This window comes from Caretta caretta, chromosome 11, assembly GCF_965140235.1.
Source record: "Caretta caretta isolate rCarCar2 chromosome 11, rCarCar1.hap1, whole genome shotgun sequence".
Lineage (NCBI taxonomy): Eukaryota > Metazoa > Chordata > Testudines > Cheloniidae > Caretta > Caretta caretta.
Genome location: NC_134216.1, coordinates 80,054,031 through 80,070,711, shown reverse-complemented (window position 1 = coordinate 80,070,711; position 16,681 = coordinate 80,054,031). Strand labels below are relative to the sequence as shown.

The 16,681-nt window shown below is 53.2% G+C and overlaps 1 long non-coding RNA gene across 1 annotated transcript; it reads right to left on the bottom strand.

Moving 5' to 3' along the window:
* Positions 1–234: 234 nt before the first annotated feature.
* On the bottom strand, positions 235–15,524 carry LOC142068488 (uncharacterized). Its single transcript, XR_012664311.1, has 2 exons — positions 15,160–15,524; positions 235–510 (listed from the first exon to the last, which is right to left on the bottom strand). It is a non-coding gene; the product is annotated as an uncharacterized LOC142068488 (long non-coding RNA).
* Positions 15,525–16,681: the final 1,157 nt, after the last annotated feature.

Genomic DNA, 16,681 nt, shown 5'->3' with positions numbered 1-16,681 from the left:
CCTAGAGCCGGGGTGGAGTCTTCCCTGCACCAGTAGGGTTAACGTGAAACTGATGCCTGGCCCTGCACCAACAGGGAAGGAGGGCTGTATTTTTGGGGACTGTGTTGGTTTAATTTCTCATCAGAAGAGGGAGGACACTAGTGTGAGGCAGAAAGCAAACCCTCTGCTCTTCACCAGATGAGATGGCAGGCTGTCACTGGGAAGAGGGGAAACTGAGGCAGACATGTGGCCAGATGATGGAGAGGTGAGAGATTTATTTACACCTGGTCTACACTAAGGTTTTGAAACATGTTGTCTAGTTTTCATCTCAGTGCGTCCCTATGCTGCTTGGTCTGGTGGTGACGCCATCTCTTCAGAAAGCTCTGAGGTGCATGATGTTGTCTTCTTCATCTTTTCCACAAGTGCAAGATGGCAGTGGCTTCTGATCCTTTCTTAAGGCTGAACCTGCCAGCATCACTCTTTGTACATATGGATCATGTTATCATCTTGAGTTACAAGATCACATCGTATCTGTAAAAAAAATCCCCAAGCAATGTAAAGTTCTGTTCTTCCCGCCACTTTAGATTCACCCAGGTAACACTACCAACCATATTGTAACGAGTTCAGTTTGCTTCACACGATCCATGGGCCTTGTGCGTGCGCTTTCTGAATTTGACCCACAATTAACAGTTTTTTGGCATGTCTGAGTTAGCAAACATCACTTGCTACTCAGAGGCACCTATCATCTCTTAAAAGCAGGGGAGGGATACTACATGATGGAGATGCAGTGGTGCTTATATTAAAGCTGGATTTCATTTTTAAACCCAGAGGGAGGACACCTGTTTTAAATTAAATTACTGAAACCAACCCTAATGTGGAAGTGCTACCACACCTCTATAAAAAGAATTAAAGGATGTCGATGTGGTTTTATGGAAAATAGGTCTTGTCAAATCAACTTGACACTGTTTCTCGGTGAGATTACAAATTTGGTTCATATAGGCAAATGTGTTGGTTTAACATAATTTGATATCTCTGAGGCACTTGACTTCAGACTGCACAACATTCTGGTTAAAAATTAGCACCACACAAAATAAGCAGGGTACATATTAAGTCTTTAAAAACTGGCTAACTGATAGAGCTCAAAACAAAATTGTTAATGAGGAATCATCAGTGGGTTGAGGGTGTTTCTAGTGAGTCTCCCAGGGACTGCTTCTCAACGCAATATTATTCAATATTTTTACTGATAATCTGAAAGAGAACAAAGTCATTGCTGATAAAGTTTGCAGACGACACAAAAATTGGTGGAGTGGTAAATAATGACAAGGACCTGTCCCTTGAGTGATCTGAACTGGTTGGTAAGCTGAGTGCAATCAACATGCATTTCAACACAGCTAACTACAAGGTCCTACATCTAGAAACAAAGGCTGTGGATCACACATACAGGATTGGGAATTGTATCCTGAAAAGCCGGGATACTAAAATGGATTTAGAGGATTGCTGTGCAAAATCAACTGAACATGGGCTCTTAGGGCACCATTGTAGAAAGAAAGTGATAACATGATCCTTGGATGTCTAACAGAAGAGACCTGAGGCAGAGGAGAAAGGCCGATGACGTGGCTGCAGGCTCAGCTGGGAGCAATTAAACACTTTCTGATGGAGGATTATGAGAACCTGGGTGGTAGTTCCTAGGCTATTGATACAATTGGCCATAACTGGGAGGAACAGGAAGCAGGGGGAGGAGCTCAGAGGGTGAGCTCTGTGGAAGGCTCCTGCTGCGGTGGTATACCTGTGTCATGTTGTGTTTGCTGGAGAACTGAGGAATAACGGTTCACGTGTTGAGAGGGAATCATAGAATATCAGGGTTGGAAGGGAACTCAGGAGGTCATCTAGTCCAACCCCCTGCTCAAAAGCAGGACCCATCCCCAATTAAATCATCCCAGCCAGGGCTTTGTCAAGCCTGACCTTAAAAACTTCTAAGGAAGGAGATTCCACCACCTCCCTAGGGAACGCATTCCAGTGTTTCTCCACCCTCCTAGTGAAGAAGATTTTCCTAATATCCAACCTAAACCTCCCCCACTGCAACTTGAGACCATTACTCCTTGTCCTGTCATCTTCTACCACTGAGAATAGTCTAGAACCATCCTCTCTGGAACCACCTCTCAGGTAGTTGAAAGCAACTATCAAATCCCCCCTCATTCTTCTCTTCTGCAGACTAAACAATCCCAGTTCCCTCAGCTTCTCCTCATAAGTCATGTGTTCCAGACCCCTAATCATTTTCGTTGCCCTTCGCTGGACTCTTTCCAATTTATCCACATCCTTCTTGTAGTGTGGGGCCCAAAACTGGACACAGTACTCCAGATGAGGCCTCACCAATGTCGAATAGAGAGGGATGATCACGTCCCTCGATCTGCTCGCTATGCCCCTACTTATACATCCCAAAATGCCATTGGCCTTCTTGGCAACAAGGACACACTGCTGACTCATATCCAGCTTCTCGTCCACTGTCACCCCTAGGTCCTTTTCCGCAGAACTGCTGCCTAGCCATTCGGAAAACAGCCTGGATGTGTTTGTGACTGAGAGACCAGAGAAACAGGCTAGGCAGCGAGGCACCCTGTGACATATGGCATTGGTGAGACCAGACTGGGACACTATGTCCTGTTCTGGTGTCTACATTTCTCAACGGATGTTGCAAAAGTGGGAGGAGTTCAGAATGATTCAGGGTCTGAAAAACCTTCTTTACTCTAACCAATTTATTTGAGCATGAGCTTTCGTGAGCTCACGAAAGCTCATGCTCAAATAAATGGGTTAGTCTCTAAGGTGCCACAAGTCCTCCTGTTCTTTTTGCTAATACAGACTAACACAGCTGTTACTCTGAAACCTTCTTTACTCTGAGAGTGAAGGACCTCAGCCTATTTGGTTTATCAAAGAGAAGTTCACAAGGTGACTCAATCATGGTTTAGAAGTACTTTTCTGGGGAGAAGATTTCTAATAGAGAGGGCTCCTAAATCTAGCAGCCAAGGGTGGAATAAGATCAGTGACTGGAAGTTGTAATTTGACAACTTTAAACTGGAAATCTGAACGGCAATGGTAATTACCCATTAGACTGGATCACTGAGGGATCCGTCCCTGGAAGCCTTTAAATCCAGGCTGGATGTCCCTCTAAAATACTGTCTAGGTCAGCCGCAGGTTCTGGGCCCAAGGCAGGAGCCCCTGGGTGACATTCTCGGGAGGGTCGGACTAGCCCAGTGCTTCTCAAGCTATCAGAGGTGGGGGACCAGCAATTTTTTTCTCCCCAGTGTGCGCGCAGACTGGCAGCCGATGGCTTGCAGACCGGCACCAGTCCACGGACCACCACTTTGAGTAGCACTGGACTAGAGGACACCATGGCCCTTGCATGCCTCAGAATGTCTGAATTGTGGAGCTGCAGTTCTGGGACCCGTGCTGATGGGGTACGGGAGGACAGCTCCTCACTCCCCCACCACCGCAGAGCTACCTGAAGACTGGGGTGCAGCACAGTCAAACCCAAGATCAGATACCCTGTCAGGAAACGTCCCAGGCGCCGCTCGTCCCAAGCTTATGCAGACCTGACACGCTCCATCTTTCTACGCTCAGTGTACCAAAGGAATGGCCTGCCTGGTTCCTGTTCTGAACAGCTGATGCGGTGAGGTTCAGACCAGGGCAGCATTTCTGAAGGGAATCCAAACGCAGACAGAAAATTCTGCAGCTGCACCAGACAGGCTTCAGGCCCAATAATAGCTCTGCTGATCAAACACGATGCATTCCAGACAGCGGAGAGGGGAATGAGATGTTTCGGACGAGCTCCCATCCTCTCTGTGTACTATCATTGCAGATTTCAGGGAGAGAGCAGACACTGGGGAAAAAAGTCACCTATTTACTACGCAGCATGGTGCCAATGCCCAGGCACTGCTTGATCTCCCCTCCCACGAGGTTTCATTTTATTTATTCAGATTTAAAATGTAATAAAAAGGTGCCCTGCAAGGGCTCTCGGTCTCGAACATCACGAACCCTGTGGGATCCCAGCGGCGCCGAAGCAATCATGCCAGCAGGATCTCAGTCAGCCAGCCACCTATAGAAACTCCTTTTACCTCTTCATTATTATGGGAAGCAGAAAAAAAAACTTGATCTCAGTTAGGCTGCTGCGCTGAGAACACTGCCCGTCGTGCTGAGCAGTGTTGTCCCTTTGCAGCCCCCCATCAGCAGTCTGTCTGTCTCCGCCTGTGGGATCCAGCCCTGTACTGTAAGCTCTTTGGGCAGGGACCATCTTTCTGCTCAGTGTTTGTGCAGCAGTGAGCACCGTGGGGTCTGGGCCCATGACCAGGGCTCCAAGGCGCTACAATACAGTCACTCACTCAGCCCTCTCCGAGCACCACGGCGGGGGGGGTGAACATCCCAGTCTCACACCCCTCACAGAGAGGGCCCTGCCATCCACCCCTCATTGAGAAGGAGGGGGAGCCGGCTCAGGTGCCCCCGCTGAGGCAATGTGGCCTGGGCAGAGAGGGGGTCCCCCAGAGAGGCCAGCCCCAGGCAGGTTAGGGCTCCCCAGGCCAGCTAGGGCTTTATGGACCACAACAGACACTGTGAACCCCCGGCCCAGAGACCAACGAGCAGCCAGTGTGGATCCGAAGCACGGGGGTCCTGCGCCCAGCGAGACGCCCACTCAGTCTGCAGACCCTGTGTTCTGCACCGCGCCCGCCTCTGCCAAGGGGAAGGCCCACATACAGCATGTCACAATAGTCTGGCCCTGAGGTGGCAAAGGCCTGGAGAGCGGTGGAAAGGGCACAACGCCTAGCCAGACGCAGATGGCAGGGTGCCAACTGGGTAGGGCACTCGCCCGAGCTGTAGGACCAGGGGTTCAAGTCCTTGGTCTGCCTCAGCCAGCCATCATCAGGCGGAGACCCACTGACCAACGCAATCTCGGTGCCAAATCCAGGCCTGTCTCCACACTGCCCAAGGGCCTTGCGGTGCAGTCAGCTGGCCTTGTCGTCCCGTCCCGTGGGGACTTCAGCCAAGGAGTGCTGATGGCATTGGCCCTCTGTAGCGATGCGATGACGCACCGGCATGGCGCCTCCTGCTGGTGATCCTGGGAATTAGCTCGATTCCAGCCCGGAGCGCCCTCTGCAGGCCGGTGGCTCACCTGCCGCTGGTCCCCGAGTCCCTCCCGGACCCTGGTGCCTCTTACTTCAGGGTTCTCCCCCAGCAGTAACCCACAGCCTGGGTCTCCCCTCCCAGGGAACCCCCCAACCCTCTAAACTCCATCTTGCCTCAGTGGCTACTGCCAGTCGTCATCTAGCCCCCGCTCACTGGGGCAGACTGCAGTCTGTAATGGCCTCTCATCACTGGCAAGGTGGGTTTGAACCAGCTGCCTCTTCCTAACCCCGGACTGTACCTCGGCAGGCCCAGTACCTTCCTTAGGCCTTGCACAAGGCCTGCAGCCTGGGAGGCACCCGGCGGGAGCTCCCCAGCTCCCCTTGCCTTTCCCCAGCACTGCTCTGCCTCAGGTACCCTTGTCTCTCCAGAGCTAGAGAGAGACGGACTCAGCTCCTGGCTCACAGCCCTTCGATAGGGCCAGCTGTGGCTGCTTCCCCAGTCGGCCTAGCCTTTCACAGGAGCAGGGCAGTTGCCCCGCTCCACCCTCCCCCCGGGGTCACTGTCGCAGAGATCGTAACGCAGCGGGAGAAGCACGCTGTGGTCTCCCTAATGGAGCGCGCTGCTCCTGAACAGCTGTGACGCTGAGCTCCCGGGCCAGCAGCTCTGAAAGCACTGGACCCTCTGCTCACGGGCACAGGAGAAGGGAAGAGAGATGCTTAATTTTAAATGTTAAAACGCTGTGTGGAGCTGTCAGCTCCCAGTGGCCTTCTCGTTCCTCTCAGCCGGTGTGGCTTCATTTTTAAATGTTTCTTCCTTCATTTGCTTCCCTCACGGTGGTTTCTCCTCTCGCCCTTTCCGCCCCTCCCCTCACCGACACTTTATTTCCTCCTACTATTAGGACAGGTGTTCCCAGGTGGAACTTTATTACACGTTCTCTTCCACGTCCTTTTGCTTAGTGTGAGCAAGTTTAGACTCTTGGGAAGACACGCTGCGTTACTGTTACTTTGGGCTATACAAGGTTTGGGGATTCGAGGGGGGGTCAGCTTGGAGGGAGAGGGACTTGTGGGAGCATCTGAAGGTCTGCAAATTCCTGCGGCAGAACTGAGCCCTGGGTACCAGGTACTGGTGTTGGGCCGAGAATCCTGGAAGAGGCGATTGCACTGCACGCTGTTTGACCAGCTCACGCCAGGCCCGGGGGGTGGAGGAGGGGAATAAAGCCTCTCACACTTAGAAGAGACTGAGGCTGCATGTTACTGATTTCAAATCCCCTGTGCAGCTGAGCGGTGAGGCCTGTGAGAGTCCCTGGGGGAACGCTGGCCAAAGGCAAATGGACACGGAAAAGGGTGCCAGACCCCTGGGGAACCCACCCATGCTGCCTCCTCCTGACCATGCATTCGACAGGTGAGCCCCACTTGGGCACGGCAAGCCCTGACAGGGATGGGCTAAGCCTTCTTAGTGCACCATAGCACTCGTGACCAGACGCATGCTCGGGCAGGGCAGAGGTAGCCTCGAATGATGCGGCTGGTTCTGGCCAGCGGGCAGCGTGGCAGGGATCTGAGAGTTCACAGAAGAGCCAGGCATTGTCCTGGCAGAGAACAGCTGCCCAACCCAACGTCAAGAGGCTGCCGTGGCCGGGGCGGTATGGGGACTAGGGCATAGGAGCTGCCCCGGCAGCCCAGCGGGTCCCGACTGGCAGACAGGGATATGGTCAATCAGCTAGGAAAGGGGCTGCACACGTGGGAGAGCGGCCTCAGGGACTGGCGTGTTGCTGGTTTCTTGCTGTCCGTGCTGCTTGGTCACTCCACCGGCTCTGGGTGGGGAAAATGCACCAGTGACAAGACTGCTGGTGGCGTGTCAGCAGGGCTTCATTTGTAAGGAAAGAGGTGCTGGGGCTCAAGCAATGTTTCTACTTTCCTAACTGATGCAGCGAGCCAAGAGATGCCAGGGCTCTGACCTGCCAGGCCCCGAGGTGCCTGAACTGTGTGTCAGGGATCGGACCGTGCCCAGGGCTAGCCCACATACACCTTGTGTCCAGCTTTGCCCGTGCACGTTCCCTTGCTGTCTGCTTCCCCTCCCCATGCTGGCCTTCGTGGAGCGCTCCGTGTGCACCTTCTGCCCCTGCGCGTTTGCTCTCGCTGGTGCCGGGCGGCATCTCTGTTCCCATGCACCTGGCTGCTACCGGGGGGCTGCTGGCACAGCCACCAAGAGAAGCAGGTAGGGGACGGGCGTTGCTCTGCTCTCCACCTCCCATGCCTCCCCTCACCCATGTCTGCTTCTGTGCTGTGGCCCTCAGCATTTCTCCCCCATGCCCTTACACCTGTCCAGTTCTGCCCCCATCTCCCCCCGTGCTGCCCTGTCAGCCTGCGGCTCTGCCAGGGCAATCACCGCACTTATAAGTGCACGGTAGCCCAGTGGGCTCCTGCCGCTTTCCATTTCTGCCTGAGCACAGCCCCCTGGGGCCAGCTGGCTGTGCCGCCCTGGCCTGGCCGCTGTGCGTTCCGCCTGGATGATCTGAGGGTCCAGCTTGTCAGTGGAAGGTAGAAGCTTTGGAGCTAGCCAGAGATTTCTTGCCCAGAGCTGAGGAAGGGCTCTGTACCTTCCACCGCCAGAGGTTGGTCCATGACCTCACTCACCTGGGCTCTCTCCTAGCCTGCGCCCAACATAGCTACAAACAACACTGCAGTCAACTCAGGGTACAATCAGTCTCCACATGTTCGGCTGTCTTCCCCTCTTTAATTCTCTCCTGCTACCCCGGCCCACCTCTCGCATAGTGTGGGGCCCCTCGTGTCTGTCCAGCATGCTAGTCCTTACTTAGTTCCTTCTCTCTGTGTGTTTATTATTGTCCTCCTAGCCTCTGCCAGCTCCCCCATCCCTCAGCTCCCACCTTTCTCTGGCTCACTCCTCTTCTAATATCTCTGCTAGTCCTTTGGGGATGTATCACTGGTCCTAGGAGGGCTTCCCTTTTCACTGGTGACCAGGCGGAGGCACCGAATGCTGTACCAGCGTGGGGCTGCTCTCCAGGGCCTCCGAGAGGGGCAGGGGAAATGGGGCAGGATGGCTGTCATACTGATTGATGCCATTCAGACCAAGCCTAAGCCTTCATTTCCCCTGGTGGTTCTTTGAGAAACCTAGCCACGGAGTGTTGAATCTGGGTCCCTTTGGGAAAGCAGGGATGTCTGGGCAGTGCAGTGCTCCTTTCATAGAATCAAAGAAGATTAGGGTTAGACGGGACCTCAGGAGGTCATCTAGTCCACCCCCCTGCTCAAAGCAGGACCAGTCCCCAACTAAATCATCCCAGCCAGGGCTTTGTCAAGCCAGGCCTTAAAAACCTCTAAGGAAGGAGATTCCACCACCTCCCTAGGTAACCCATTCCAGTGCTTCACCACCCTCTGAGTTTCCCTTAGGTGCCAGGCTGAAGCAGCAGGCAGTGAGGGCTTAAGTGAGCTGATCTGAGCACTCAGCAGCTCTCTACACAGGGTCTGAGTCAGTGCCATGGAAGGCTCTGGAAGTTCCTCATCTCATGTGGAAAAAGCTAATGTACTCAATGCTTTTTTTGCCTCTGTTTTCACTAACAAGGTCAGCTCCCAGACTGCTACGCTGGGCATCACAAAATGGGGAAGAGATGGACAGCCCTCTGTGGAGATAGAGGTGGTTAGGGACTATTTAGAAAAGCTGGACGTGCACAAGTCCATGGGGCCGGACGAGTTGCATCCGAGAGTGCTGAAGGAACTGGCGGCTGTGATTGCAGAGCCATTGGCCATTATCTTTGAAAACTCGTGGCGAACCGGGGAAGTCCCGGATGACTGGAAAAAGGCTAATGTAGTGCCAATCTTTAAAAAAGGGAAGAAGGAGGATCCTGGGAACTACAGGCCAGTCAGCCTCACTTCAGTCCCTGGAAAAATCATGGAGCAGGTCCTCAAAGAATCAATCCTGAAGCACTTGCATGAGAGGAAAGTGATCAGGAACAGCCAGCATGGATTCACCAAGGGAAGGTCATGCCTGACTAATCTAATCGCCTTCTATGATGAGATTACTGGTTCTGTGGATGAAGGGAAAGCAGTGGATGTATTGTTTCTTGACTTTAGCAAAGCTTTTGACACGGTCTCCCACAGTATTCTTGTCAGCAAGTTAAGGAAGTATGGGCTGGATGAATGCACTACAAGGTGGGTAGAAAGCTGGCTAGATTGTCAGGCTCAACGGGTAGTTATCAATGGCTCCATGTCTAGTTGGCAGCCGGTATCAAGTGGAGTGCCCCAAGGGTCGGTTCTGGGGCCGGTTTTGTTCAATATCTTCATAAATGATCTGGAGGATGGTGTGGATTGCACTCTCGGCAAATTTGCGGATGATACTAAACTGGGAGGAGTGGTAGATACGCTGGAGGGGAGGGATAGGATACAGAAGGACCTAGACAAATTGGAGGATTGGGCCAAAAGAAATCTGATGAGGTTCAATCAGGATAAGTGCAGGGTCCTGCACTTAGGACGGAAGAACCCAATGCACAGCTACAGACTAGGGACCGAATGGCTAGGCAGCAGTTCTGCGGAAAAGGACCTAGGGGTGACAGTGGACGAGAAGCTGGATATGAGTCAGCAGTGTGCCCTTGTTGCCAAGAAGGCCAATGGCATTTTGGGATGTATAAGTAGGGGCATAGCGAGCAGATCGAGGGACGTGATCGTTCCCCTCTATTCGACATTGGTGAGGCCTCATCTGGAGTACTGTGTCCAGTTTTGGGCCCCACACTTCAAGAAGGATGTGGATAAATTGGAGAGAGTCCAGCGAAGGGCAACAAAAATGATTAGGGGACTGGAACACATGAGTTATGAGGAGAGGCTGAGGGAGCTGGGATTGTTTAGCCTGCAGAAGAGAAGAATGAGGGGGGATTTGATAGCTGCTTTCAACTACCTGAAAGGGGGTTCCAAAGAGGATGGCTCTAGACTGTTCTCAATGGTAGCAGATGACAGAACGAGGAGTAATGGTCTCAAGCTGCAGTGGGGGAGGTTTAGATTGGATATTAGGAAAAACTTTTTCACTAAGAGGGTGGTGAAACACTGGAATGCGTTACCTAGGGAGGTGGTAGAATCTCCTTCCTTAGAGGTTTTTAAGGTCAGGCTTGACAAAGCCCTGGCTGGGATGATTTAACTGGGAATTGGTCCTGCTTTGAGCAGGGGGTTGGACTAGATGACCTTCTGGGGTCCCTTCCAACCCTTATATATTCTATGATTCCTCTGGCAGGAGAAGACACTCCTGAGCAGGCAGGAACTGAGGAGCAGATCAAACTGAAAGAGCCTTTGCCCTCCCGTCGCCTCTCTCCAGCAGGAGGCCTCTCCCCGCGTGGTCTGAAAGGCTGGGAAGCCAGTCCCTGAGCTCTGGACCACCCTTTGCAGACACAATCTAGCACACCCTTGTCTCCTACCACTCTAATGCATCTCTGACCCCTCCTATTGCTGGGTAGATGTATGGGTGTAGCACACCCTATTGCTCCGCCGTGCTTTTACCTTGGCAGAGAGAACTCTCCGCGGTGAATTCAACCCAGGATGGGTACCAGGGCCACAGCAGTTTCCCTTTGCTGTGGGTAAGAGTCACTGGGGCCGGGCTAGTTGGTCTCATTCCCAGCAGTCCGTGGGTAAGGGTCGTTACCTGTTATCTGTAACCATGCTGCCAGGGCCATGGCTTTGCACTCTGCTGCAGAAGGTTGTTTTGAGGTGGGTAAGTCTAGCTGGGATTTATTTTTTATATCTTATGTCGGGGGGGGGCGCCAAGAACTGGAGAGAACTTCCACACTACACCCCGCAAACCTAGCTTCTGATCAAGTGCCCCATTCTGTCTTAAAGGGACAGCTCCCATCAACCAAAATACAGGCCACAAAGCAGATCCACTTCTTGGAATCTATAATTAGTTCTACAATTATTCAAGGGTCTTCATACTAACTTGAGGGGGGCCCCTCCAACGCTATTGCATCTGGAACATGACATTAAAAGACCATTAAGGGTGTGAAGTCAATCTCTACACCCCCGCGAGCCTGGATTATGGTACAGTCTGTAGTTACATCATCGCGTACAATTTTTGTCCTGCATAGTTTGAACCCAAGATCTTCAGCATAGACTTCTTCCCCTGCAGTTAAAGGAACAAGGGGTAGTAGAAATAGGTGGTTATCATCTGTGTGGCCCAGCCCCTGGAGGGGAGCTCAATATGTGCTTTGCCAGTGGGTTGCACAACTGTTTGGGACGCAGCAGTGAATGCTGGGTATCAGGATGACAGGGCTCTGGGAGCCATGTGGGCTGATAGTCAGAGCAGTGGTTACATGCAGGCTAGCCAAGCCTTGGTAAACGCCCTCTGAAAGGCAGAGTGGGCGAGTCTCTGGTCTGCCACAAGAGAGGGTGCTGTTCCCCACACTGCCCGCAGTGACCTTGTGCCAGCCGGGGTGCGTGTCTCCTATCTAACGTCCCCATTCCATCTGCCCCAGTGACCGCTGATTACATAGTTAATGTGAACTCTGAAGACGTTAAAGGTGATCCCTCAATCAGATGAGTCGGGGTGAGTTCACCCTTGCGACAGACGTCGCCGCATCTGCCCCACCGGGGCAGCTCTGCTAGAGACACACTAAAATGACAGAGTCGATTCTGGGGAATCGGCCGTGCCAGGCACCTACGTACACCCCATGGGCCAGAGCCAGCCTGTACTCTTGTGGAAAAGGCCCTCAACTAGGCCTCAAATGCCCGGCAGTAAATTCTGGCCTGTGTACGGTTGCCAACCCTCCTGGTTTCATTGGGCGTCTCCAGGAATCAGGCCCTATCTCCCAGAGGCTACCGCAGCCAAACCGAGAGATTCTGGCCCGTAGCAGTCTGGCAGCGCAGCGGGGCTAAGGCAGGCTTCTTCCTGCCTGCCCTCGCTCTGCGCCGCTCCTGGAAGCAACCGGCGCCGTCCCTGTGGCCCCGGGGGGAGGGGGGTGGAGGGCAGGGGTCTCCGCATGCTGCCCACACTCTGAGCACCAACTCCGTAGCTCCCATTGGCTGGGAACTGCATCCAATGGGAGCTGCAGGGGTGGTGCTGGTGGGCAGGGGCAGTGCACAGAGCTCCCTGCCCCTTCCCCCCCGCCTAGGAGCCACTGCCAGAGGGATGTGCCAATCACTTTCGGGAGCTGCCCGTGGTAAGTACTGCCACCCTCACCTTCTCCTGCACCCCAAACCCCTGCCCCAGCCCAGAGCCCACACCCCTCACCCAAACTCCCTCCCAGAGCCTGACTCCACACTTCTTCCTGCACCTCACCTACTTCCCGCACCCCTTCCTCAACCTCCTGCCTCAGCCTAGAGCCCACACTCAAACTCCCTCCCAGAGCCTGCACCCTGCACCCGCTCCTGCCCCCAAACTCCTGCCCAGAGCCGCACCCAAACGCCCTCCCAGAGCCTGCACCCCTCACCTCCTCCCATACCCAGACTCCCTCCCAGAGCCTGCACCCCACACCTGCTCCTGCCCCCAAACTCCCACCCAGAGCTGCACCCAAACTCCCTCCCAGAGCCTGTACCCAAACTCCCTCCCAGAGCCTGTACCCTGCACCCCCTTCTGCACTCAAACTCCCTCCCAGAGCCTGAACCCCCTCCTGTACCCCAAACTCCTGCCCCAGCCCAGAGCCCATCCCTCACCCAAAATCCCTCCCAGAGCCCCCCCCCCCCCGCATCCCAACCCCCTGCCCCAGGCTCAGCCTGGAGCCACCTCCTACCCCAGCCTGGGAAAGTGAGTGAGGGTGGGGGAAAGTGAGCAACAGAGGGAGGGGGGCTGGAATGAGCGGGGGTGGGGCCTTGGAGAAGGGGAGGGGTCTTGGGGAAGAGGGTGGGGCAAGGGTGTTTGGGTTTGTGCCATTAGACAGTTGGCAGCCCTATCTAGCAGTCTCATCTCCCAGTGTGACCTTGGGCAAGTCACTTAATCAACCCTGTGCCTCTGTTCTCCATCTGTCAAAGGGGCCTGGCTCTTCCCTACCGCCCAGGAGTGCTGGGAGGACAAAGCCCATTCCTGACGGTGTAGTGCTTAGGTGTTATGGCAAAGAGGGCCAGATAAGCACAGCTACAGACGGGAACCCATTGCTTCTCTCTCTCTCCTGGGCTCTACGCTGCTCTGCTGGAGTGGCAGGCTGCTGGGGGAGAGGGGCGTGTAGGGGTGCCTGACACGGGAGTGGGAGGGGAGCAGGGGCTCTGACTGGTGCCACTGGCCGGGGAACAGTTTCATTTGGTCACCTCCTCTGGCCTGTGCCACAGGCCTGGCGAGCACCCATGCATGCACCCTGCTCTCGTACTAACCTGCACGGACTCTTCCCAATCCACATTAAAGGCAGATCTGGGGAGATTCTGGCCCCATCCAGAATCCACCCACCCAGCCCAGAGCCCATAACACCCCCTCATCCCAACTCCCTGCCCCAGCCCGGAGCCCTCTTGCGCACCCCTAACCCCTCATCCCCAGCCCCACCGCAGAGCCGGCATCCCCAGCTGGAGCCCTCACCCCTCTCCAGCACCCCAATCCCCTGCCCCAGCCCAGTGAAAGTGAGTGAGGGGGGGGGAGAGAGAGCGACAGAGGGAGGGAGGATGGAGTGAGCAGGGGCGGGGCCTTGGAGAAGGGGCGGGGCAGGGGCGGGGCCTCAGGGCAGGGGGGTTGGATATTGTGCAATTAGAACGTTGGCAACCTAGCTTCGCCTCCTGCTCTGTAAACCTTCCCGCCTCCGACTGCATCAAACCCACGCGTCTCCCCCTCACTTACCAGGCCCCCCTTGCCCTTGCCCCTGCCTACAGCTCTGCTTTCATTCCCTCTGCTCGCTTCCTTCCTCTGCTCTCCCCAGGCTCGTGCTGCCTTGCTCCCATTCCCATCAGGCTCTGTGCTTCCCATCCTGCCAGAACAGCCCCGCAGCGCTCACCAGCTAAGTGCCTGCTCTCTCCTGCTCCAGAGCCCTTCTTAAACTCACATCCTCCAGCAATCTGTCTTCTCCTCAGCAATAACACCACACTCCCGCCTGTGAGCTGTTCTCCTGAGACTTTCTCTCTGGCCTGCTGTCAAGGCGGATTCCCCGCTCTGGCACTTCGAGAGCAGAAGGTGGGGGCCCACAAGGATTTAAAAAAACGAATACTGCCCACTCCAGGCTTGTATTAAACTCCCAAGATTACAGCTTCTCTCTGACCTTGGCTTGGTAAACGCTGCCACCACCCAAGTGCAAACCCCACCCTTTTGAGAACCCAGTAAGGAACACTTGGGAATTCCTTCCTGTGGGGTACCCTCAAGCCCTTTCACCCCCCTCCAGGGAAGAGCTGAGAAAGAAAACAAAGGAAATTAGCTGTTGCCACCAGCTAATTAAACAACATGCACAAACCTCTTAGGACACAAAAACCCAATTCTGGTCTTAAAAAAGATAAGTGTTATTAAAACCAAAAAAGAAAATTCATCTGGAACTAAGGGTTTTGCTAGATTTAAAAAACCCACTGACACAAATTAAACATCAAGAATAACCTTCTTGAGGTCCAGCTTAAAGGTTACAAGCAAAACAAAAGCATTTGGGGTTAGCACAGAGGAGTCCACAAGTCTTACAGAAAATAAAAGAAATAAACCTAATCACATCTCTCTAGACATTTCCTAATCTACTGACATTATAGAGACTGGGAGTGATGTGTCATTACACAAAGTAAAATTATTTCCCCAGGTTTATTTCCCCCACCCCCCACTGCTCCTCGGACATTCCTGTTAACTGCTGGAAATGGCCCACCTTGATTATCACTACAAAAGGTTTACTCCCCCCACGCCCCCGCTCTCCTACTAGTAATAGCTCACCTTAAGTGATCGCTCTCCTTACAGTGTGTATGGTAACACCCATTGTTTCATGTTCTCTGTGTATATAAATCTCCTCACTGTATTTTCCACTGAATGCATCTGATGAAGTGAGCTGTAGCTCACGGAAGCTCATGCTCAAATAAATTGGTTAGTCTCTAAGATGCCACAAGTCCTCCTGTTCTCTTTGCTAATACAGACTAACATGGCTGCTACTCTGAAACCTGACATATTTGGGTAGTTCTAGGAATAATCTGATGATTTCCATACCTGGCAAAAACCTTTTTACAGCATAGTCATAGCCCTGACTTGCTCTGTTCCCCTCTCTCCAGAGAACAACCACAGAACACAAAGGGAAAGCTTTTTTCCCAATTTTAAAAAGTTCTAGCCTTCCCATTGGCTCTTTTGGTCAGGTGCCCCTCCCTTTCCTTTACCTGGGGGATTTTTTAACCCTTTACAGGTACAGCAAGCAGCCACCAAGAGGGACTTTATAGCTAACTGGCTAGCTGGCTGGGTGTCCCTAAAAGGGAGCTATTCCCACCCCCCTTCACTTATCACATCTGCTCTAGAGGAGGAGGAGAGTTTCAGAGCAGGGAACATGTATAATCTTTGTTTCGCATGGCACTGATTACATTTAGGTACTACATCATTTGTTAGAAATGCAATAATTAATGCTGTGTGTTATAGCAAAGGGCAATTAGCAGGGAGTGCAGAGCTATATTTAGAGAGGAGTGAATAGTCTGCAGCCAATGATTTATTCAGCAAACCTTGCCTCCTTTTCTGTTCATGAATTTGGGAGTCTTGACTGTAGCATTAATTGAAATGATTCTCCAAATAACTGGTACTGATTATTCTTGGTCTGGAGGTTTGTGTGCAAGCAGTTCGTTGCAAGTACCCAAAATGTCATGCCTTGGTTAGCTGTCTTTGGACACATAGGTCAAGGAGTATGTTCCTGGTCTTGATTGTGTGCAAATATTCACACACACTTTGCACGATGTAATTAACGCACACAGAAAACTCTGTCCTAACAGCATTATTAAAGTTGCAGAGTCAGGCACTTCAGCCTGGGGAAATGCCAGAAGAAAGGACCATCCTGCGAACTGAATGAGGCAGGGAGGCTGGTCAGAAAGCTAGCATGTGATCATGTAACTAACGACTGCCTCATAATGCAGATGCACCAGGGTGCAGATTGCACAGCCAGGCTTAAATCTGGCATTTCCTAACTTGTCATGACCCCGGCCCGGGCGAGCAATACAAGTAAATGCCCAGCAAGCTTGTTCAGCCTATGGCAGGGTCCGTGCTGCCGCATCCTCATTGATGTTTTTAGCCAGGCCAGTTAGATTAAAGCCGACATGGGTGTGACTACATGAGCGGAACTCTCACGTCTGACTGCAGTGTAGACGTACCCTTTGAGTGTCCCTATCCCTACCCACTTCCTCCCACTGCCCCATGTGATCACTCCCACCTGGCATCCGTTCCCCAGACCTCTCTGCCTCTGCTGGCTGCTGCACCGACCCTCGCAGTTCCCCCGGCAGCTGCACCCTCTGCACTGTCTCTTAGCACATCAGCGTCCCCACACCCGCTCTCAGCGGCTTGTGCTCTGGTGCCCACAAGGGCACGCAGTTGTGTCCGATCAGCTCTGTCTTCACCTAAATGCCACCCACGACTCACACCACCAGACAGGGACATCTACTCCCCGCTGCCCTGTAGTTGGACTTGGCATCGCTCGCCCAGCTCAGAGAGCAAGGTAGAAGCCCATTAGCCATCCAGTAAGGAGAACCACCTTTCACTA